Source organism: Sciurus carolinensis, chromosome 1 (genome assembly GCF_902686445.1).
Source record: "Sciurus carolinensis chromosome 1, mSciCar1.2, whole genome shotgun sequence".
Classification (NCBI taxonomy): Eukaryota; Metazoa; Chordata; class Mammalia; order Rodentia; family Sciuridae; genus Sciurus; species Sciurus carolinensis.
In genome coordinates, this window is record NC_062213.1 from 49844118 (window position 1) to 49867594 (window position 23477).

General features: G+C 33.7%; 1 protein-coding gene and 1 pseudogene across 1 annotated transcript in view; one reads left to right on the top strand and one right to left on the bottom strand.

Annotated features, from left to right (window-relative positions):
• Positions 1-23477, bottom strand: part of Cnbd1 (cyclic nucleotide binding domain containing 1) — a 484214-nt gene that overhangs the window by 110246 nt on the left and 350491 nt on the right. The window lies entirely within an intron of this gene.
• LOC124988116 (ran-binding protein 6-like) lies at positions 6315-8947 on the top strand (annotated as a pseudogene).

The following is a 23477-nucleotide window of genomic DNA, read 5'->3' on the forward strand; positions in this document are numbered from 1 at the left end:
ACCTTATCTTTAAATCAGCTTTATTTTTTACTTGTTCAAAAGCAATGTAAATGACAAATATAAATATGTGTATGCAATAAAATGTAGGGCTTTGATATTTTGTGCATAATCCATTAAATTATGAGACCAGCTATTTTCATCAGTTTTCCTCCCTAGGCTTAAATAATATTCATAGTCTCTTTTTTCTTCAAAATGCAATATATGATGAATCCACTAATGTTTTTAAGGCAGAAAATGTCAGTTTCAAACTACACTACATAATGTGAATAGAACTATTAGTTAACCTGATAGTCTACTTAAAAAGTCAATATTCATAAAAATTATGGTACGACTTAATACTTTGAAAAATATTTGCTGCTCAAAATAACAGAAATTAAAAAGTAGTAAAAAGCCAGACATCGTTAAAGCCCAAACCCATTTGATTGTAATGAGTAGAATATGTTAAAGCCAGTTAATCCAAGAAGGACACGCCAAGTAATGTAACAAACTCTCAGGGTATGCCCTAATGGAAATTGAGTCTGAGAGCAGATATCTCAGGAGCCAAGGATGCCAGCTCTATGCCTTGGAAGTTGTATGACCCACCATATCACTGCAACCTTTGATTCCCCTTAACATCATTCACTCACCTCCTCCCTCCCTCTGATTATCTTGTATACACCTAATATGGAGCAGCAAACCCAAGTTTATAAGATTTCGTAATTCAGTAAACTACCAGTTGACCCTAGTAGTTACGTAATCAAATTTATTTTATTATTTTTTATTGAGAATTGCCCACACCTATAAACTTGTTCATATTAGATTAAAGGTACAAACCTGATTTGAATATATCAATTAAGGCATTATCTTTCCTGGAATCTATGAATGGCACCCAGAAATGAAATTGTCTAGTACAAGAAGTAAAAACAATTCAAATTGGATTGTGCATATGAAGTGCTAAGCACCATCTAGACAATGTTCACATTATCTCAATGAAGCCTCACAGAATTTCTGTAAGATTGTAATCTTACAGTGATAAATTGGCATCTCAGGGAAATTAAGCAATTAGCATTGCCACATTTTGGTCAAGTTTTGTCTTGCTTGATAAGAAGGTAAAAATGGATAATTACCTCATTGTAAATTATAGATATGATTTCTGCTAATGATTCTAGTTAACATAGACATACACAGGATAGTACAAATTTTCCCCTGGATTTTATAGATATAAAGTATAGGAATATCATTTTGTCAAATTAAATGTTAGCATTATTATTCCAGTTGGTGTTTTAACACCAACTTTATATAACTTAGAACATAATATTACATTTAACAATTTGTAAAATCAACCTAGAGAAAAGAATATGCCATTATTTCAAAGTAAGGAGTTCATTTGTGATATGCCTAAATAATTGTGATAATATACTGTATTTGAATATAAGATTTTAAAAAAATAAGTTAAAATGAATAGTGTCACTCAACAAGCAGATATTATTTGAGACAAATTGTCTCTTGTATTTCAAATCACTGCAACAGATAGAAATTCAAAGTAGGAAGATGTCATTTCAGAACTGCAGTCAATTCTGGCACAGAAAACTTTTCACTCCTTTTCTATCAGCATTTTAAGAAGCAGAGATGGATACAGAAATACCATGTGATTTCATTTCAGCAATTATGATAGTCATAAAATAATTTTTGTTTCCTTTTCTTTATAGCTTCAGAAAGACTTCTGGAGGAACAGCTGAAAAAGTAATGTCAGATTGATCTACAGGATGTAATTCAAAGGGTCCTGCTGTTAGCAGTTTTCCTAAAGAGGAAAGTCCTCAAGTTTTGACATGTTTTCATTAGAGCGTTTACATGACTCCCTGAAGCCTCAATGATGGTAAAGAAAGTAGAACTGTGTAGGTTGAACAAATAACAAAAAAAATTTAAAGTTTCTGAAAAATGTTATTTGTTGTTTCTCCTTTGTTCTGTGAATGTAGTGAAATGTACAGGTACTTTTTATTGTTAACTAATCTAACATTTCCGGAATAAACTTGATATATAATACTCTTTCAGATCCAATGTCCTAATAATATATTGGTGATATTCCACATGTATGGTTATTTATGAGATTACCCAGTATTTTCTTTTTCCTGTAATGTCCTTATCAAGTTTGGGTACAAAAGATATGGCACTGATTAGTGTCTAGTGAAGTTCTTCAATCTTTTCTATAAAAGGACTTGTGTAGATTGATGTATATCTTCCCCCATTGTTTTGCAGAATCTACAAGTTATACCAAATGAGTGTGTGGGGGAAGATTTTAAGTTACATATCCAGTTTCTTTAATAAACAAAATTATTCACAGTTTCCATTTCATTTTGTGAAGATTTTTCTAAGTTTCACTTTTCCAGAAATTTGTGCATTTCATCTAGATAATAAAATTTTTATTGACATAGTCATTTGGAATAGCCTCTTGTTTTTTAAATGTATGCTTTCATCTTTTTCATTTCAGATACATAACACATGTTCCCCTCATCCTGAATAAATTTCTGCAGAGGGGTACCAATTTCAGGACTCTCTTCACAGTCATCTTGTGATTGTACTGATCAGTTCCTCTGCAGGACTGTTTTTTATATTTTAAAATTCTGCTTTTGTTATTCTTTTCTTTTACATTCTTTTATTTAAGTTTCTACACATTTCTAATATCTTGAAGCAGGTGATGGACTCTATGATTTCATTCCTTGTTTCTCCATTTATAGCTACTAATTTTTTCTTTTCTTTCTTTCTTTTTTTAGTACCAGGGATTGAACCCAGAGTATCTTAACCACTGAGCCATATCTCCAACCCTTTTTATTTTTATTTTTTAAATTTTGAGACAGGGTCTCACTAAGTTGCTTTGGGTCTCTCTAAGTTGCTGAGGCCAGCTTTGAACTTGTGATTCTCCTGTCTCGGGCTCATTAGCTTCTGGGATTATAGGTATGTACTAGCATGCCAGGCTAGCTGCTAAATTTTCCTGTAAGCATGATGACTTTTATTATAAACAAGTTTTGATATGTAATTAGCACTTTCACTTTAATTGAATCAAAATATTTTTTTTCTTTTTCCACTGTGATTTATTCGTATGCCAAGGAATTTTAGAAAACTCTTTCTTAATTTCAAAATAATTGGACTTTTCCCATTATCTCTTTGTCATTTCTGGATTAACAATAGAACATATTCTGAAGGCTAAATCCTTTGAGATTTGGTGAAATATATGTTAGGGTACAGGATAGGATGAATTTGTACAAATATGTAACAATATTTCATCCAAATCTTGTAGTTTCTATTGAGATATAATTTATAAATCATAAAATTTACCAACTTAAAATGTGTAATTTGGTGAGTTTCAGTGTAGTCACAAAATTTATGTAATCGTCATTACTAATTAAATGCATTAGGCTTTAGAATATTTGCTTCCTGAAGATCAATGCTATACTTATTAGTATACTTTCTCTCTATTTCTACCTCCCTCCCACTTTAGCAAGCGCAAATTTATATCCTGTCTCTGTGGAGTTGACTATTCTGGACATTTCATATAATTGGAACAATATAATATGTAGCTTTTGTAACTTTTTAGCATAATTTTTTCAAGGATCACCCACTTAGTTTGTGGCATAAATTGATACTTCATTACTTTTTATGAATGAATATTAGCGTATTATATGAGTATACCATATTTTCTTCATTTGTTCATCAGTTGATGGACATTTAGTTTGTTTCCATTTGGGGTCTATTAGAAATAATGCTGCCATGAACATTCAAGTAAAAATGTTTCTGTATAAACATATTTTCAGTTCTCTTGGATATATGCCTAGAAGTAAAATTTCAGGGTCATATGAAAACTCAATGGTTTGCTCTTTGAGGACGGTCAAACTTTTTTCAGAAGCAATTGCACTATTTTTCATTCTTATCTGCTGTGTACAAAAGTTCCAATCTCTCCACATTCTCTTCAACACTTATGATTACCTGTATTTTTTTTTTGTCTTCTTAAAGGTGTGACATGGTATGACATTATTGTTTCAATTCTTATTTCTACTAATTTTAGAAAATTATCAGTCATTTATCTACCTTTCAACTGGGTTATTTTGGGTTTATTATTTAATCATAATAATAATTCATTAATTAAAAGAGGTTTTTTTCACTTTCTTGCTAGAGTCCTTTGAAGCATAAAAATTTTAAATTTTAGCAAAGTCTGGTATATTTTTTCTTTGGTTGCATGTTCTTTAGAGGCAATATGAAGAAAACCATTTTCTCAAGCAAGATCATAAACATTTTACCTATGTTTCATTCTAAGAGTGTTACAAATTTGACTGCTATATTTAGATATTCTATGCCTTTTAATTTAATTTTTGTGTATAAGGCAGGAGACCAATTTTATTTTTTGCATGTTAGTGTTCAATTGCTTCTCTATCATTTTCTGAAATTATCCTGGTATTGTTAAAAATCAGTTGACCATAAATGTGTGTATTTATTTCTAGATCTTAATTATATTTCATTAGTTTTTATCTCTATCCTTACTCCAGCATCACACAATCAGGACTATAGCAAGATTGTAGTAAATTTTAAAATGCAGAACTGTGAGTCCCCTTACTTTATTATTGTTTTTCAAGACAGTTTTGACTGGTCAGAGTCCCTTGTATTTTCATATTCATTTTAAGATCAGTCTGCCAATTTCTACAAAAACAGAGAATAGGGAGTTTGACAGAACTATGGAAAATCTGCAGATCAATCTAGGCATTGCCATTTTAACAATATTGTCTTCAATTCATGAACATACAATGTTTTTCTATTCATTTAGGTTTTCTTTATTCCAAATACAGTTTGTACTTTTAGTATACAAGTCAAACACTTTTTAAGTTTATTATTATGTATTTCATTCTGATTGTTACTATTATAACTTATTTTCTTAATTTAAGATTTTGATTTTTCTTTGCTAGTATGCAGAAATACTATGAATTTTTTCATGTTGCTTATATATCCTGTTGTAATCTGTATTAGTCAGTTTTTTTGTCACTGTGACAAAAAGACCTGACAAAAATAATGTAGAGAAGAAAAAAGGTATTTGGTGCTCATGGTTTCAGAGGTCTCAGTCCACAGACCGATAACTCTTGCTTTGGGTCGAGGTGAGGCACAACATGATGGTGCAAGGTGTGAAAGAGGAAGGAAGCTCAGAATATGGCAATCAGGAAACAGAGAGACCCAGTTCCATTCATCAAGGTCAAAATAAAGGTCCCCAAAGATATGTTCCCACCACACCTACCTGCAGTAGCCACACCATACCTTCCTACAGGTACCAATTAATCCATTCATGTGGATTAACATACTGATTAGGTTAAGTATCTTGAAACCCAATCACTTCACTTCTAAACTTTCTTGCATTGTCTCATACATGAACTTTGGGGGGATATCGCATATCTAAACTTAAACAATTGCCAAACTCATTTATTTGCTCTCATGTTCTTTTTTAAAATTTTCTTAGAATGTTCTATGTACAAGATTATATCATCAGCAAAGAAAGATAATGTTACTTCTTCCATTCCAATTTGGATATATTTTCTTTCATTTCTTGGCTAATTTCACAGGAAATAATCTTTATTAGTTTGAAGATATTCTCTCCTATTTCTTTTGGTATTTTTTTATCAAAAGGATCATGTGGGTCTTGTTATCTTATGATGCATTAAATTGATTGATATGACATCGACAGTACATTAATGTAGTGCATTGAATCCAGAAATCAACCTGCTTTACTGGGATAAAGTCTACTTCAACATGCTGTGTAACAGTTTTGAGAGGGTGTAGGACTCAGTTTGCTAGTCGTTGAGAATTATAGTATCTGTTTTCATAAAGATGTTGATGTGTAGTTTTTTACCTTGTGATAGCTTCATCTGTTTAGGGTAATATTGGCACCAAAGATAGAGTTGGAAAAGGTATCCTCTTCTTTTATTATTTTAGTTAACCTCTTACATGCCCCAACTTTTATGCACAGCCTTCAGCAGTTGCCAAATTAGATCAATTGTCTCTTATATTTTTCAAAAATCATCTCCAGGGAAAAGGCTTTTTACTGGGTGGACTGAGTTGTGTAACATGAGGATAACCTTTTTGGTAGAACCTTTTAAAGAACAAAAACAGGTCAAAGAATAACACTGAGATTAAGGCTTTGAAGGACTTCCTTCCCTTCTCTGGCCCTCTCCAGTGGCTGCCAGATTTTCAGGGTTCACCATGATTATGGGCTATTGATTTTAAGGGTGCCTCAGAGTTAAGTAGGTAATGTGGTTATGGGCAAATTAAACTGCAACAAATGCCACTTTTGACAGGGCACAATGGCAGCTGGGGAGTCTGAAGGGTTGCTGATGACTGTGTTGGAAAAGTATTCTATCAGCTTCTGAAAAACCTGATCTATCCAAGCTGTATGGTCAGAAACCATCCATGACCCATGTGGGAACTGAGCAAGGTTTGAACCACTGGGGAAGCCTGGTTTGGGGAATTCCCAGCAAGAATTCACTGGCTCAAGATTCATGTGGTGCCCTGTCTGAGCACACGACTCAAGTTCAAGCACAGCACCAGAGTGGGAGTAACCCGCTAGAGCCAAACAGCCTGCTTACCCCCACCCCTATCCTGCTTTTCAGGAGTAAGCTCCTATGGATCATTTTTGATCTGCACCACTATAAATAAAGGAAGCAAGGACTTCTTTTGTTAGAATCAGTACCTCTTTGGTAGGCTCAACCCATCACTGTCCCTGCTTTCAATATATTTTTAGTCTTCTGTGTTGATTTCACAATACTATTTTCTTAGTTTTATCTTGCAGCAAGCCCATCCCTCCGACAAGAACCTTTTCTTTCCCTCGCCCACTCAGGATGCGGACAAGACTGTATGGTGCAGATGCAAGCAGAAGAAACCTAGGATGATATCCCAGGATACTCAACCAAGTGTGAGGGTTGCAGCCTGTACTACACTTGGTGACATATTTTACACCTAGTTTCCAAAAAAAAAAGTCCATGAAACAGTGATTGTAGCCTTGTTGCACACCATGGAAAATTGAAGTAATCGTCACATGCAATCTCATGCAGTTTCTGCCTTTATTATTTTTATTGAAAACTGCCACAAATCATTGCTAGTTCTATATTTGAATAGTATGGTAAAATATTTACATTCCATTTTAGTGATTAGACTTTAAGAGTAGATTCAGAATGGAACTAAGTTGGCCTTGGAACAGCTTGTGAGAACCATTGCCTCAGCTGCTGATATAGAAGAAGAAAACTTTGTAGCATATTATGATATATTTATGCCCTCACTACAGAACATTGTTGAGCTTGCTGTTCAGAAGGAACACAGGCCTCTGAGAGGAAAAACTATTGAGTGCATTAGCCATGTTGGTCTTGCTGTTGGGGAGAAAAAAATTGTGCAAAATGCATCAAATATGATATAGCTATTATTGAAGACAAAATTGTACTTGCGTAATATGGAAGATGATGACCTTCAGACCTCATACATGGTTTCAGCTTGGGCTAGAATGTGTGAAATTCTTGGAAAAGATTTTCAACAGTACCTTCCATTGGCTATTGAGCCTCTTTTTAAAAAGCTTGCTTTTTAATAAGATGTTGCTTTCTTTGACACACAAGATGTCGAGACCATGAGTGATGATCATGGATGGCAATGTGTAAATCGTGGAGACAAGCAAAGTTTTGGAATTAAGACTTCAGAACTTGAAGCAAAAGCAACTGCTTTCCAGATGTTGGTTTATTATGTTAAGGAGTTAAGAGAAGGATTTGTGAACTATATAGAATAAGTTGTGAAACTGATGGTTTCCTTACTGAATTTTATTTCCAAGACAATGTTCAAGTGGCATCTGCAGAGTGTATGCCTTTTCTCCTAGAATGTTCAAGAATTCCTGGCCCAGAGTATCTTTCACAGATGTGGCAGTTCTTATGTGACCCCTTATTCCAGACTGTAAGAACAGAACCTGATACAGATGTACTCTCAGAAATAATGAATTCTTTTACTAAGTCCATTGAGGTAATGGGAGATGGTTGCCTTAATGAGGAGCAATTGGAAGAACTGGGAGGAAAACTAAAAGCAAAACTGAAGGACATTTTAAAAACCAAAAAGTATGACAGGTTAAAAGATCAACAGTTTGAGATGTCTCTGCAAGACAGGATGAATGTGATGCTTATATTCTGACCAAAGTTCAGATATTTTGCACTCATTATTTAGTACTTATAAGGAAAATATTTTACCATGGTTTGAACAGCTACTTCCATTAATTGTAAATCTAATATGTTCAAGTAGGCCTTGGCCAGACAGACAGTGGGGATTGTGTATATTCGATAATATCATCACCGCAGTACAACCTCATTTAAATATGTAGCATATTTTCAGCGACCAATGCTACTAAATATATGAGATAACAATCCTGAAGTCAGGCAAGCTGCTGCTTATGATCTGGATGTTGTGGCATAGTTTGGTGGAGATGGTTATCATTCTTTACATTCAGAAACTGTTCCACTACTGGTAAGAGTTATTAAATGTGCAAATTCCAACCCCCGCCACAAAAAAGTGTCATTACTACAGAGAACTGTATCTCAGCAATAGGAAAGATTTTTGAAGTCTAAGCCTAACTGTGTAAAGAAAGATGAAGTTCTTCCACACTGTTTATCATGGTTTCTACTGTATGAAGATAAAGAGGAAGCTAGGAAGCTATTCAGACTTTTGAGTTTTTTCTGTGACTTTATTGAAAGTAACCACCCAGTTGTAATTGGTTCAAATAATTCTAGTCTCCACAAAATAATCAGTATAATTTCAGAAGGAAACGTTTATAAGACTATTAACTATGGAGATCCTTGTGCTTTGCTAACGTTCATTAGGTACAGACATCTGAAGAATTATGTTTGAATGTATAGCCCAACTTGATGATCAACAGCAGGAAGCCTTCAAGGAGCTACTAAATTTCACTTGAAGCACTTTAATATCACTTGAATATTATTTATTATAGAAGTAACTACAAATAAATATTGAGTGGATTCCATTGTAAATTAGAATTATTCTCTCTCTGCTAAGCAGTTTATATTTTCCCCATGTTTCTCCAGAATTAGACAATACTATAGCCTCTATTCACCTTGCATGTTTTATCTCTTAAACATAGACCTTGGTGATAACATATGTTTCCATTTGTCTTAGAATTTTTGTCACTTTTTCCTTATTTGGTGTGAAGTATAGAGATTATTGCTATTTGTCTGAACTATTGATGTTGGGCAATTACTGTACTTGGTGCCAAGATGTCATGCTGATTTTCACAAGATGCTCAGAGCTTACAAAGATAAGATAGGAGAATTTCCAGGAAAAACATCTTTGAAATTGAAGGTGATGGATATAGTGGAGGCTTATTCCCCATTGATAATACTCTTGGTTTTTATGGAAATGATAGTTTGCTGGAATAAAGCAAGAGTTTCAAGATATTGCAGTGGATGTGGGAATTTTCTCTATAATGTATATGAACATTTTTATAATATACTTCTGAGAATTGGCAGGAATACCAATATTCTAGTTCCCAAGGTGTCCTGCTGAGAGTTATGAGAACTCTTAAATTTCTTTCTTTAACCAACCTGGTCTACATTTTTTCAATTATTCAGAACTCCATGAATCATGGTTACCAAAAAGGGAGTCCTGGTACATCTAACATTGGCACATGTAATACTCTAATAGTGTTTGTAAGTAATCAATAATTGTGAGAGTCAGTCAGTGTTATGTATTTCAGTCTTGTGTATATATAGCATTCCCCAATACCCCACAAAGCAGCTCAACAAGAAGAAAAGCCTGAATTCAGAATGGGGCTTTCTATTTCAAATATCACTAATAGATTCTATAGTAGCCCTGAAGGATGTTCTGTTGTGAAAGTAAAATAAACTTAATTTTATTTTTAAACATTAAAAAGAAACTTGAAACTAGACATTTATCAGTATGTGTGTATTATAAGAAAACAGTTCAGGCTGGGGAGATAGCTCAGCTTGTAGAGTGCTTGCCTTGCAAGCACAAGGCCCTGAGTTCGATCCCTAGTACTACAAAAAAAAAAAAAAAAAACAACAACAACAAAAAAAACAGTTCTATAAATCTAGGGTTAATTATATTAACTGGAATGTCAGTTTTTAATATTGAGCTTTTTGTAGGGTAGATAAAAGAGTTCTATTCAACAAATTTTCAAAACTTAAAACTTAAAAACACATCTTCTGTGATTTCCTGGGCCTACTGTGAATGTAAAGTGTTTAGCAGATATTTCTGACCTACTAAGTGCTCAATAAATTATCACAGTTATTGCCTTAAAAATGCAACAAAGTTTATTGGTCTTACTATTCATCTGTTTTTCTTGAATATATACTCCCCAGATTGCTACAAGTCTTTGGTTAATTTGCATTTAACTGAAAGAGTTTATTCTTACAATTTTTTCCAGTGTTCTTAATAATTTTCTAGAATAGAGAATATTTGGAGGTGCTTACTCCACTGTTGTTGCCAGTGGTAGTTTCCTACCTATTATCATCTATTTATTCTAGTGTATCTTACAAGATGTCTATTACATCCCTGACTAGAATTGTGGAATTATGGATTTCACTTTGTGATTTTTGTCGAATTTTTCTGTTTTTGGTTTGAAGCTGCACTGTTAGAAATACAAATATGTAGTTGTTACAGCATTACAAGAACATTGATATAATTAGAAAGTATTTCAACATATCTCTAATAAAGCTATTTCCCCTGAAATATTGCTTAATTTTTTTTATGTGGAAATACAAATCATTTGTACAAATCATTTTTTTTTGTTACTGTTCACATGAAATATACTTGGTGCTTAGAAAAAGCATAAAACTTTCAAGGTTTTATGTCATTTATCTCTCATAAGCAATATGTAGTTGGATTTTACCTTTTATCATTTTCTTTGTTTTCCCTCCATATGTTATTTTCCATGTTATTCTAATTTACAATCTTTTTATTATTTTATTTTTCAGTTATTTAATTTCATGTATACATACTCTCCTACTTTTAATTTTTTAAAAATTATGTCAATGCACTATTCTTATCAAGCTGATTAATATCTGGTAATTTAGTCACATCCAAGTAATGTGAGAAACTTAGAATATTATGCACTTTTACTCATCCTAAAAACTTAGATCTAGTTTTTCACAGCTTTTTCAGTAGGAAGTTTATCTAAATAACTTAGTTTTTCCCAAAAAGAAACAGAATTCATTTGCTGACAGGAATCTAAACTGTTCACCAGTGCTGCCTTGAAGTTGAAGAACAGAGACAGAAATGAAAAAGCAAAGAAAAACTTTTGGGAATTGCATGCCGCAGCTGGTCACCGACAGGCCTTTATTCAACACACACAGGAGCAAAGGATAATGGAGTGTCCGGGTAAGGCTCTAGGAATCACGAGATTACACATCTTTGTTCTGCACGTGCTCTTTTGATGGGGACACCTGCAATTTCACCAGTATATAAAACATCAGACGCCTAAAACAGGACATTTTAAGGCTAACTGGAGTTGCGACCCATGGCCATGACAGATCCCCTGAGGCAGTGGTTCTCACACTGTTCTTCCCCACCAGTAGCATCAGTAATTTGGGATCATGTTAGAAATGACAGATTCTTGGATTTCAACCCAGACATACTGAATCTAAAAGTTGAAGCATCAGGAGCAGTCATTGATATACACCCAGAAACTTTAGTGTTCCTGGAGAGAACCGCACTGTATAGAAAACTAATACCTCATACTTTATAGTACACATCTGTGTAAGAGAGGGCCTCTTGGCTGTGCTCAGACCCTGTGTGAACTGCCCCTTCCATTGCTCATCACCTGCAGGGATCATGAGGCACCAAACAGGTCCCTCTCCACTTTGACTATCTTGAGTGGCCTGTTGCAGGAGGAAACAGATCAGTAGCATCTAAGTCTCAAGGTTCAAGAGCGGAAAGGAACGAGCAGTTCTATATCACACCTATAAGTTATTTGCTAAACTACACCTTTGAAGTTCTGTATGCGTCATAAATAGATTCTTCACTCAGTGATTCCCGATCGGCTTGCTAAATAGGATTAAAAATCTGAGTACTAAATTTTATAGAAAATACTTTTTAAAATTAGTCTTCTTTTCTACTTTTGTTTTAAAGCAATAATTTTGAAACAACCTAAATTTAAGGAAAAATATGTAATCAGTAATGTTTAATTAATTAACAGTTGTTCTAATAGCATGATTTGGTATATTATAATTGTATAAGGAATAGTATTACTAGCATGTGTCTACAGACTCCTGTTTTCCTAATCTTCTTACCACATACATCCAGTAATGACATACATATTAAAATAGAATGGAAAGAATAAAAACATATAGAGGATAGGATAAAGTTTGACCATTTAGTAAGGATAATAATAAAATGAACATTTATATCCACAGTGGTTAAGCTATTTAGTTTTACCAATTAAAATTCAGAAGTTTTAGTTGAATTAGAGTACAAAATCCACCAAGGTACATACCTAAAACAAAATAACACTATGTATTAAATACAAAACAATCTGAATGAAGATTTGAATCATTTCAAAATGCAGCAATAGAAATTTAAAAGTAGGAAGAAACACAAATGTGAAAATATAGTGCCTCCTAGTATAGTATGAAGATCATGTTTTTCTTCATATTCTATACCATAAGGAAGTTTAGCCTCACATGCAGTTGGAAAATAATTTGTTGAGCAGGGAATGCATAGGCGAGTATTTTTCAAAGCATTGGAACACAGGCATGTCTTCATAGAATCACTTGCATATGAGAAGCACATTTCTTTTACTCTAACATTTGCAAAGCAAATCCTAGGCATCCTGGGTGACCAGAGGTGATATCTTGACAGTTTTACAGTTCTGGTTTTGCTAATTTTATAGTTTGCTTTGAACATGGACAGCACTGTATCCCAGATATAATACTTAGAAGACTTCTATAATATCACATGGTTTATGGGATTGGGATATTTATTACAATAGATATTATGTATAAAAACTGAACCACATTTTCCAAACTTGCCAAAACAGACAAAACTATGGATAAAACTTCTCAGTTTGAACTAAAAAGCTTCTCTGGTTACTTAAATTTTTCGTGAATATTTTAGTATTTCACTTTTTTCTTCTTTTAAATTTTATCTTTTTTTACAGATATACATGACAGTAGAGTGTAGTTTAAATACATGGAGTATAAGTTACTCTAATTCTTGTGGTTGTACATGATGTGAAGTTACACTGGTTGCATGTTCATATATGAACATAGGAAAGTTATGTCTGATTCTTTCTACTGTCTTTCCTAATTCCATCTCCCCTCCCTTCCCTTCATTCCTCTTTGTCTAATCCAATGAATTTCTAATTTCATTTTAGTATTTCAAATTTAAGATATTGAAGTCATCTCTGATTAGCAGGAAAGGGTATATATATATTCAAAAAGTACCAATAAATGTGCCAAAGTAATACACAGAAAAGTTTATTTGGTTGCAATAATGATAATTTTTTTTCAAATCTTTTACCTATACAGTCAAAACATCTCCTTTTTTAAAAAAAAAGTGTATTGTTTAAACAATAATATTGTTTAGAGCTCCACGTCATGACCTAATCTAAGTATTTTTGAAAAGCAATATTTTAATGTCATTAAGGCAGCACTTATTACATCATTGCTATAGTTGTCTTAATGAAAAAAAACCCACAGGGAACATTTCAGTACACATAACTTAGTGGGCATGCAGGAAACATCCATGAGTATAATGCAATTATTATAAAATTGGCCATAAAATATCCAAAAATAACATGAAAATTCAGTGTGATTAACACAAACTCACTAAAAATACTTGAATAATTTCTTACCACATAATTTCAATAAATCTACTTCTGATATGTGCCTTATTATTAACTGTTCATTTGTTAATACATTTCTAAGGAACAGCTTATTTGGTTGGTTAAAAATTTTCTATAAATGCTTATTCACATAATCTCAATAAATCTCCTTAGGTTATAGAGCTTACTGTTTTCTGTGTATTTATTAATATGTGTAGAAGGAATAACTTATTTGGTTTCAATAACCTTTGGAAAGTTTGTATAAAATGCATGTATGTGTAAATAAAATAAAGATCTACTTAATGTATTTTAAAGATATTTTCAAGTTAAATCTGCCTTCAAGGGCAATGTAAGGGCTAGAGAGATAGCTCAGTCGGTAGAGTGCTTGCCTTGCAAGCATAAAGCCCTGGGTTCGTTCCGAGCACCGCCAAAAAAAAAAAAAAAAAAAAAAGGGCAATGTAAGACCTTATCTGCAGCATGTGGATTCATATGTAAACTAAGTGTTGTCTTTAGTGAATGTATATGTTTAATTCAGTGTTACTCTTAAAGTGCATTGAGAATTTAGTATGATTAACACAAACTCACTGAAAATGTCATTAAATTTATAGCATGCTTCTTCTAGTAGGTATTTTGTCAATAAAGTCATCAATAAGAGTATACTTTAGATGTCTATGAATACTTTTAATTTTCAGAAAGTTTCTCTGTATGTGAACGAGTATTGGATTCAATGGTTTAGATGATGTACTTGGATACAGATCATTATGTGAATGGTCTTCTAAATTTCCTCTTCATTAGATGATTATCTAATTAAGAGAAGATATATTTCAAATGATTCAAGCAATCAAAACCATGTCTGTAGATTGAAACCTAAAACAAGGGCTTCACTTCAAGCCTCACAGAGAAATATATTGAGACAGATGCAAGAATGCTGGGACTTCATCTTGTCATTGGATGATCGATTTCCACAAACACTCTAAGCATTATTAAATCAGATAACTAAGGTTTACCACACCTAAATTTTTCACTGCTGAGATAAATATCAATAATTCTAATATTTATAAGATGAATTGCAATAGAATCTGAGATCATTTCAGAATCTCTGGACACATTGGCCACAGAATATTTAACAAGGGCTTTTCTTCTGCTATTGGCATTATTACTCACATTTAATGCCAAAAAAATGCTCATATCTTAGGGATGGAATTTTGAAGAGTTGCACAGCACGGGGAGCAATGCTTATGCCTTCTCCTTTGCTCTTTTCTTTCCATGTGTTAGTGTTTCCCACTGTCACCTTACAGTCATTTACTTGTTTTGGTACTTCACAAACATCAAAGACTAAGAAAAGTGATGACCTTGTCTCAGGCAATAACAAATCACCAATGATTTATTGCTAAACAGAGGCCATATGAATTTGTGATGTTCGAATAGAATCAGAGGAAATGGTTATGTCTTATGACCTTACAGTTTTCTCTTGGGAATATTACTCTCAGAGCATTCTACTGTTACCTAATCATTTCTATATAAATAACACTAGCTATAATAATGCAGCTAATTGCCAAGAACTTTCCATATACTATTTCTAATTCAAAAAATGACATTTTAAAGTTAAAAAAAAGTTACTGCCATATTATTGCTTAAAAAATTACTGGGGTTTATATACATTGGGTACCTGTTAAAAAAATGTCACATAGCTCTTAAGTGTTTGACATCCGATTTGTACTCAAATCTCTCTCAACACAAAGTCTGCATTTTATATCTATTATCTCTCCTCTACAACAATGGTTGAGTACATTAAATTGTGCAAGTAGAACTTCAGACAGAATCATTCATTTACATTCTAAAGGAATGAAAATGATTTATATTTCCCTCAACTCAGCATTGATGTGTATGATAGCAGTTTATGACTCAGAAATTCTTTCCTGCTTTTTCCTAGATAAAGCTCAGTCAGGTTATGATCAAAACAATCACAAAAAGTGAGTAGGTGGAACTCTAGCCAAATACATATGTATATATGAAGCAAAGAGGCGTTTTAAAATGTAGTTCCATCATGTTTCAGAAAGTTCTGGAAAAACATTGATGCCTGCAGAGAAAGATTAAATAAGAAAGATGACCTAATAGTAAGAGAGGATTTAGCTATTGAATCAAATGGTAGATATTTGTTATTGTTCTTACATACTGGAAAGAAAACATCTGGATTTCTATCATTCCATCAAATATACAGGCAGGCAAAAACTTAAACACAAATATACATAGAGTATACAAGTGTGCACTTTTTCAAACAGGGTATAAATTAACAAAAAAAAAAAAATTTAATAAGCAACAAATTTAGGGCTATTTTAAATCCAGTATGAACTGTATTCATTGATTTCAAGGAATTTGCTGCAACAAAAATAACTAATTCTTGCAAATAATTTCAACATGATAAACCTCACCCTGTAAGGATTGGAATGAAAGTTGGAGGAGTGGTATGCAATATTAATTTTTTTTCAAAATAGTAAGAAAACAGGGTAAAACATTAGCAGTTAAAGACAGGAAAAAAAAAAAATTTAAGTCCAAAGTACCAATTGAGGTAACTGGACAGTGATGAAAAGTGATGGCCAAACCATTTCTGAATTGTTGCAGTTTCTTAGGTAACACAAAATCACTAAGTCAATATTGTATGAACTATGAAAAGGCTGTTTCAACTTTTGAACTTATCCCTGCTTTCATACCCCTGCCCCCTGCCCAGATTGAATCTCCTCTACTTCCTGACATGACTTCCATCAGTGTCCTCCCTGCTGTGTTCTTCTTCCCTCTTGATCTAACACCCTCCCTGATGATGGTCTTTTGTCAGACAGTTCTCTGCTGGATCTGTCCTCAGAATGCTGGCACCAATCCACTCTCTAATAAGGCCCTTGGTTGACCTAGACAGCTGAAGTATAAACTAAAAGAAACATATTGTCAATAAATCATGGTCATTTACGGCAGAAATGGTACGATTTGTACTATAAGTAAATCACATCATGGGGGAGAGTGGTTTACAGAGACTGGGTCTGGTACCCTAATCACTATTGACAACAAATTCTTCCTTAGGTGAAATGCATTCAATGATCCAGAAATGTTAAAACACAAATCCTTTGTGTTATAGCATTGTAAGAAACACACTAAAAATTGTGTTCAAGTTATTCGTTGGTTTACTTAGAAGAAAATCTCATCTCTAGGTCTCAGTAGTAGTCAGAGTACATATAATAATAATTTTAAAAGTAACATTTCCCCTTAGTAAGTACATAGTTCGCTCAAGGCTAGAATTAGAATACAGAACATGGAGTCACATTTTATATATGGGAAAATCCAATCTGAGGAAGTAAAGCAATATTTCATAAATCTCAAAGAAAACCCAAGTATATATGATTCAAAATCTTTTTTTTTCTTCTATGATCATAATGATTATATAGTTAAGGAATACAATAGTAAGTAAAAGTCCAAGATATGACAATTCATTTAGGGTAATTCAGAAAGCTTAAGCAGGAGCTGGAGATAACTCTTCTCTCCATTGACCACACTCCTCTTCCCTTCTCTCTGCAGGAAGTAACATGTATTTCAGAACAACGCTCATGCCTTTGCCTGTAGAGTTTGATACAACCTTCAGAAAAAGATAAAACTAATTGATGTGCAAAGAAATAGTACAGCCCAACCTCATTCCCACCCATAGAAATGTTTGATGATGGGTCCTATACTATATTTTTGAAAAACCCATTGACAAAATATTAATAGAGTGGGTTGGTGTTTTGAAAAAATTAAATCAATGTGTTTTTATGTTTTCAAAGTTTTAAGATTATTGTGAGATTCCATATTAGTGCTTCCAGTGCCACTTTTTGGTTTATATGAGGCAACCAGAAAAGACATTTAATAAGAAAGCAAAGAAATTCAACTCGGTTTGTTGATTTGAATTTTTACTTAGTTGAACTTTATAAAGTACATGAATGAATACTCTTTTGAGAGAAAACACAATCACATTATACAAACATTACTTTAGCAAGTGTGTGTACATGTATAGTAATAGCTCCCTTCTTCAATATTTATTCTCTGAACTATTTTTAACTACTGTAATAGGCTCCACTGGATGGCCTTACTTTCATTTTGTCTTCCTTTTCCATTTTCATTCTTTGTTCATTCCATAAGTATCTGAAAGCTAATCCTTCCATGTCAGTTTCCTAAAATATTTTGATGGCACTATTTTTCCAAATGGATAATGATTAGCAACCATTTAACATAGAATAAGAAATTCTCTGTGATTTGACTTTATCAGTTTTTCTGGTGTCATGCATCATCAAATGATCTGTATCAGAGACAACAAAACAGAAAACAATGAACGAATTTGGTACTCCCAGCTCACTGACGACATTTTGCCTCTGTTGTGCCTTGCTCATGCTAGGTCCTTATGTTCTTTTGTTGCTTTAAACAGAAGTTAAAAAAATAATCTAGCCCAAACTTCCTTAAATAATAGGAAATTTATTGGTGCAAATTAATCCAGAGAACGTGTAGTTTTTAAGGTTGATTGGGTTAGTACTGCTCTTTTGTAAGAGTGAAAAAGAATGCTGCCTGAAAGAGTTGCAATTAATTAATCAGAATTAGGTCACATACACTTTCCCAAGGCAATTATTAACAAGGAAGATAGGACCTTTAGACCACTCAGGCCTACCTGGGAGTCTGAGTTCAACTGTCAGATGATATGTGTGTTTTTTAATGTGGAAAAGTTAGTGTCTGATATCAGCAACCAAAGTTAGCAGTTTCTTTCCCATAACTAAACTTTGAAAATGTCCCTTCTTCATTAAAATGTGTTACCTCTTACCAAATAGGATACCAGCTGAGTCACTATATCTAGCTCAAAGGCCAGGTAGATACTGTCATGATATCTGTCAAGTTTGGAGGCAGACCCTCACAGCCCAGTAGTCTGACTGAAATATGCAATCTTGGCTAAAGAACAAGTCAACAAAAACAATGACAACAACAAAATAACATCAAAAAAAGAAAAATACTTGGAAAATAATGCAGAATATTCCACTGGACATAGCACATATTGGGCTCCCGGGGTCTAGGCTCCTAGCATCTGTGATGAATGCCCTGCTCTGTGTTCCTCTGTAGCCATATTTGGAATGGGCACCGTGAAGCTTTCCCACTCTAAAGAGCTCAAAGTTTTAGCAATTTTCTTAATTTTGGTATAAATTTAGGGAATGGTTTTAGGATTAAATATCCCACTTTCCTGACTGAGATATTTACATTTATTTCAATGTAGTGATGTTTAAACTTTAACGAACTTCCAATATATTTGCTGTGGGTTTATTTGGTTGGCTAGAAAACACATGATATCATATTTATGCTAGGTTTTGGAGTGTGGGGATTTCTGTTGCCTTTCTGCAAGACTTTGTGTGCCAACCATTCTTGAGTTCACAAATTAATGGCTTTAAACTGAGATACATCAAAACCTGGAATATGATTCTGTCCTCCAGGCTACATTCCAGAATCTTCTTCAAGGAGAGAGAAACTGCCCCAAGAATCACCTAGGGAACTTTTTCAAAAAACAACATTCTAACTACTGTGTAAGATAAATTAATTAAATAAGAATTTTAGAGGCTGGGAATAAGACATCATTATTTTTAAAAAGTATTATGCTTCCAAAGCTGAAACCACTGTCTTAATCAGACTTATTTGCAAGAGGTTTAAGAGTACAGATTTATCTTTTCTGTAATCTTATCCTCTAAGGATTCTTCCACCTCTCTGCCTCAGAATATCAGAACTTAAGTTTGGATTTTAGTATATTTTCCATAATATAAAGAATTAAATTATTAATCTTTCAATCGATTTGTGTGGCAACATTTGGGAGAAAAGCATTGACTATATAATTATCTTTTATTTATTTCTTATGTCCTTAGAAACCTGAACTTGTTTCTTTTTTGAATACTAGTAATGATGGCTATAAGAATTAATCAACACACTGCAACATCCTGATAGTTTTCTAACAAGTCCCTTCAGATTTTCCTTTTATTTTAAAGGTACAAGTCATAACTTAACCAAATACTGTATTTTTTGTTTGTTTTGTTTTGTTTCATTTTCTACCCAGGAATGATTCAGTCCTTTAGCAATTCAGTTCTACATGTTAGGGTTGTATCATTTTCAGAAATGCAGTCCTTGTACCAGATTCTTCAATGATGTCCTAAGTTGCAAACCAAAAAAAGTTAAATTTGATTCATTTAAACAGAAAAGGATGAGTAATTCTTAGCTCACAAATTTTATGAGAATTCTGGACAATTACTCTAATGCAGGAGTAAAGGAAGTAAGGCCAAACCAAGATCTCACACAGAACAACCTACTTATTTTGATATCACTAGTGCCAAGACCACTAAACATTCATCTGTGATGTAGGCAATGAGTTTTGGAGCTCCAATTCTTGTATCCTCTTCCAATGTATTTGATTCTTTTTTACCTCTTTATACTTTTTTTGGCTTCATTGCTATTCTTATCAAAATGTATCTGGAAAAGACCTGGTGTAAATAATTTTAGTGGTAAGCTCTGAGTTGCTCTAGTTTAGTTGAACTAGTTAAAATATGGAAATATTTCCTCACAAGTTAAATAAAGCACAAGTTATCAAAGCACTCTAAGTATCATAACAGCATCTCAACTGCTCCAGACCTCATGACTCCTACTCCTAGGTGTGATGATTGGCATGTCAGGGATCCTTCAGGACCCTGTAACGAGCAGCATTATTTTGAATAGATCAGGGCTTTCATTGTGAAATTTTTGAAGGTCATTATTCCTATTCAATTGAACTCTTGCTTTATGACTCTTTAGAGTAGTTTCATTAATTATCCAAGATAACCCAGAATATATGTGTGATCCCCGTGTTTGAAACCTAGCAGTCTCATCCCAGAGCTAAAATTCTTAAACACAAAATCATACTGCATCCTTCAAGATAATTTACTCCCAAAATTAAGTAAATTCCTTTGAAATAATTCATAAATGTAGAGGTGGGAGGCATTGAGGAGAACAGAAAAAAGAATCAGGAAGAATGTCTAAGTGACAAAAATAATCCCATCATATACATGGTCAATATGTGAGGCCAACCCAACTCAAGGCTTAGCATCCTCAGGACTAGCATCTACACAGCAGTTGTTTTAAAATGCTTGCTTCTGAATTTCCATATTTCATATTTATATGTAAAAAATGTATCAATAGTAACAAAAATAGCCACTGTCTATTGAATTTTCTCATGTTAAACTAATAGATAACTAAAATCATTACATGAAAAGAGGAACACAGAGTCCCATTACAAAAAAATATATAGTTGGAAAAATTAATTTTATTTTTATATCATTAAATACCAATGGGAAATATCTTCTTGATTCAATTAAAGAATTAATATGAAAGAAAACTATCCCAATTAGAGGAAAAATTTTATCTTCACAGGAAAATAAATGAGCCTAAATGTTGAAGTAGTAAAATCTGTATGTCTGTTTTGGATTTACTATTTCTCTTAGCCTGAAAAGAATATTAACAATAGAGTTAAAGCCCAATAAGTCATAGGGGAAACTTTTAAGGATGGCATGAAGAAGCCTTAGGCAAAATGTGTTTACTACCTCGTATTGAGCATGTGTTTACTACCATGTATTGAGCATGGATGACATGGAGAATATAAACTTCTAAGATAGAGGAATTATATCCAATAAAATCTGTACCTAAATATTTAAATGTATCCAGAAGATATATAGGAAGATATAAAACACTTCAAATCCATTAATATAAACAGGAGAATACCTGCAGAAAGATGTTGGCCTATGACACAGATATAATCCAGACCATCATTTAATTAAGTATGTAGACATCCAAAAACTTAGAGAAAACTGATGATCAAGGCTTAATTATCCATTTAGCAGAACTGGATGAAGGAGAGAAGATGGTACTTTACAGGAAAGGTGCACTCCCCAGCAGTTCCTCAGTTCAAAATTTTAAAAGTTGGAAGAATGCTCCTCATGAGATTGGGTGACTAAGGGAATTCCCTGAAACCCAACACTGAACAGCAAAATAATCATTGATATATGAAAAATCAGAAACTTTGAACCTATTATCTTTAGAGACACAGCAGCATGGCTGGCATCAAAGTGAGGACCACCTGCTCACTGCTGAGGGGAAGGGAAGCACAAGTAGAGAGAGGAAAGCAGAGAAAATAAGGAACCTAGGAAACCTAGGAACCTAGGGAACAGGGAGGGAGGCTAATCTTAACTGACCCAGAGACCATGGGGGAAGATATTAAAATCCTTTGTATGAGGCATGGAGAATCCCACAGGTATCTGAGTTATGATGGTGGAAACCATTTTGGGGTCGTTGTGTGACAGACAGCAGAGGTTAGAGATTGTGAACTAATAAAGGAAGTTTCCAGTGTGATGCAGCAGTTACCTATTTTGGGGTCCAGAGTGTTCCTGGATCAGCACTATTGAAACAGGTGCAAAGAGGACTATGCCAGGGGTAATACATCAAGGAGAGAGGCCCCTTTATTGCTGATATTCCATACAAACATGTGGAAAGATGACAGTAACCAAACAGGTGCATTTGCACTCAAGTATAATCCTGGGTAATTCACATTCTTAGGGGTGGAATATGTGAAGCCTGTCAAAGTTTAGACTCCTCACTCTGAATGTGGAATTTTGGGGAGATCCCTGACACCCAGATATCCAGCAGAGATTTGCATTTACCCAACAATAGGGGGTATGGATTCAATCTCTAATATCCATTGACAGAGTTCCCAAGGTCAGTCAAGACCAAACCCTAGCTACTGGAATTTCCAATTTGGAACTCTGGAACAGTCCTACTATGAGAGTACACCAATTGTCAGCACTCTCCTGTTATTCCATCCTATACTGGTAAACAGAAGTTGAGAATTTTCTGGTCTTAACAACTGGCAGCTTGGTGAGAAACACAATGACATGGAACTTAACAGTACCTAACCCTGCAACCAAGGGTTACAAAATCCAAAAATAAAATACAAAGAATGGAACAAAAGCATAAGCAATGGATATCCACTGTTGCCATCAGTTTTGACCACCTCAGTAGAAACAAGCTCTTAATTTCTCATTAAGAATTTTTTTGTTTTCTTATTTTCCAAAGAAACTGAAAGGGCACTTCACAGAAGAAATACAAATGGTCAAAAAATATGTGAAAAAGTGTTCAAACTTGCTAGAGAGCAATTAGAGGAATAAAAATTAAAACTACACTGAGATTCCATCTCACCCCAGTCACAATAGGCATTTTTAAGAATATAAGTAACAATAAATGTTGGTGAGTATATGGGGGAAAAAGGTTCACTCATACATTGCTTGTGGGACTGTGATTTGGTGCAACCACTCTGGAAATCAGTATGAAGATTCTTCAGGAAACTTGGAATGGACCCACCTTTTGACCCAGTTATCCAACTCCTCGGTTTATATGCAAAGGACTTAAAATTAGCATACTACAGTAATGCAGCCACATCAATGTTTATAGCAGCTCAATTCGCAATAACCAAGCTATGGAACCAACCCAGAAGCTCTTCAACAGATGAATGGATAAAGAAACTGTGGTATATATACACAATGGAATTTTATTCAGCAATAAAGAAATAAGTTCTGGCATTTTC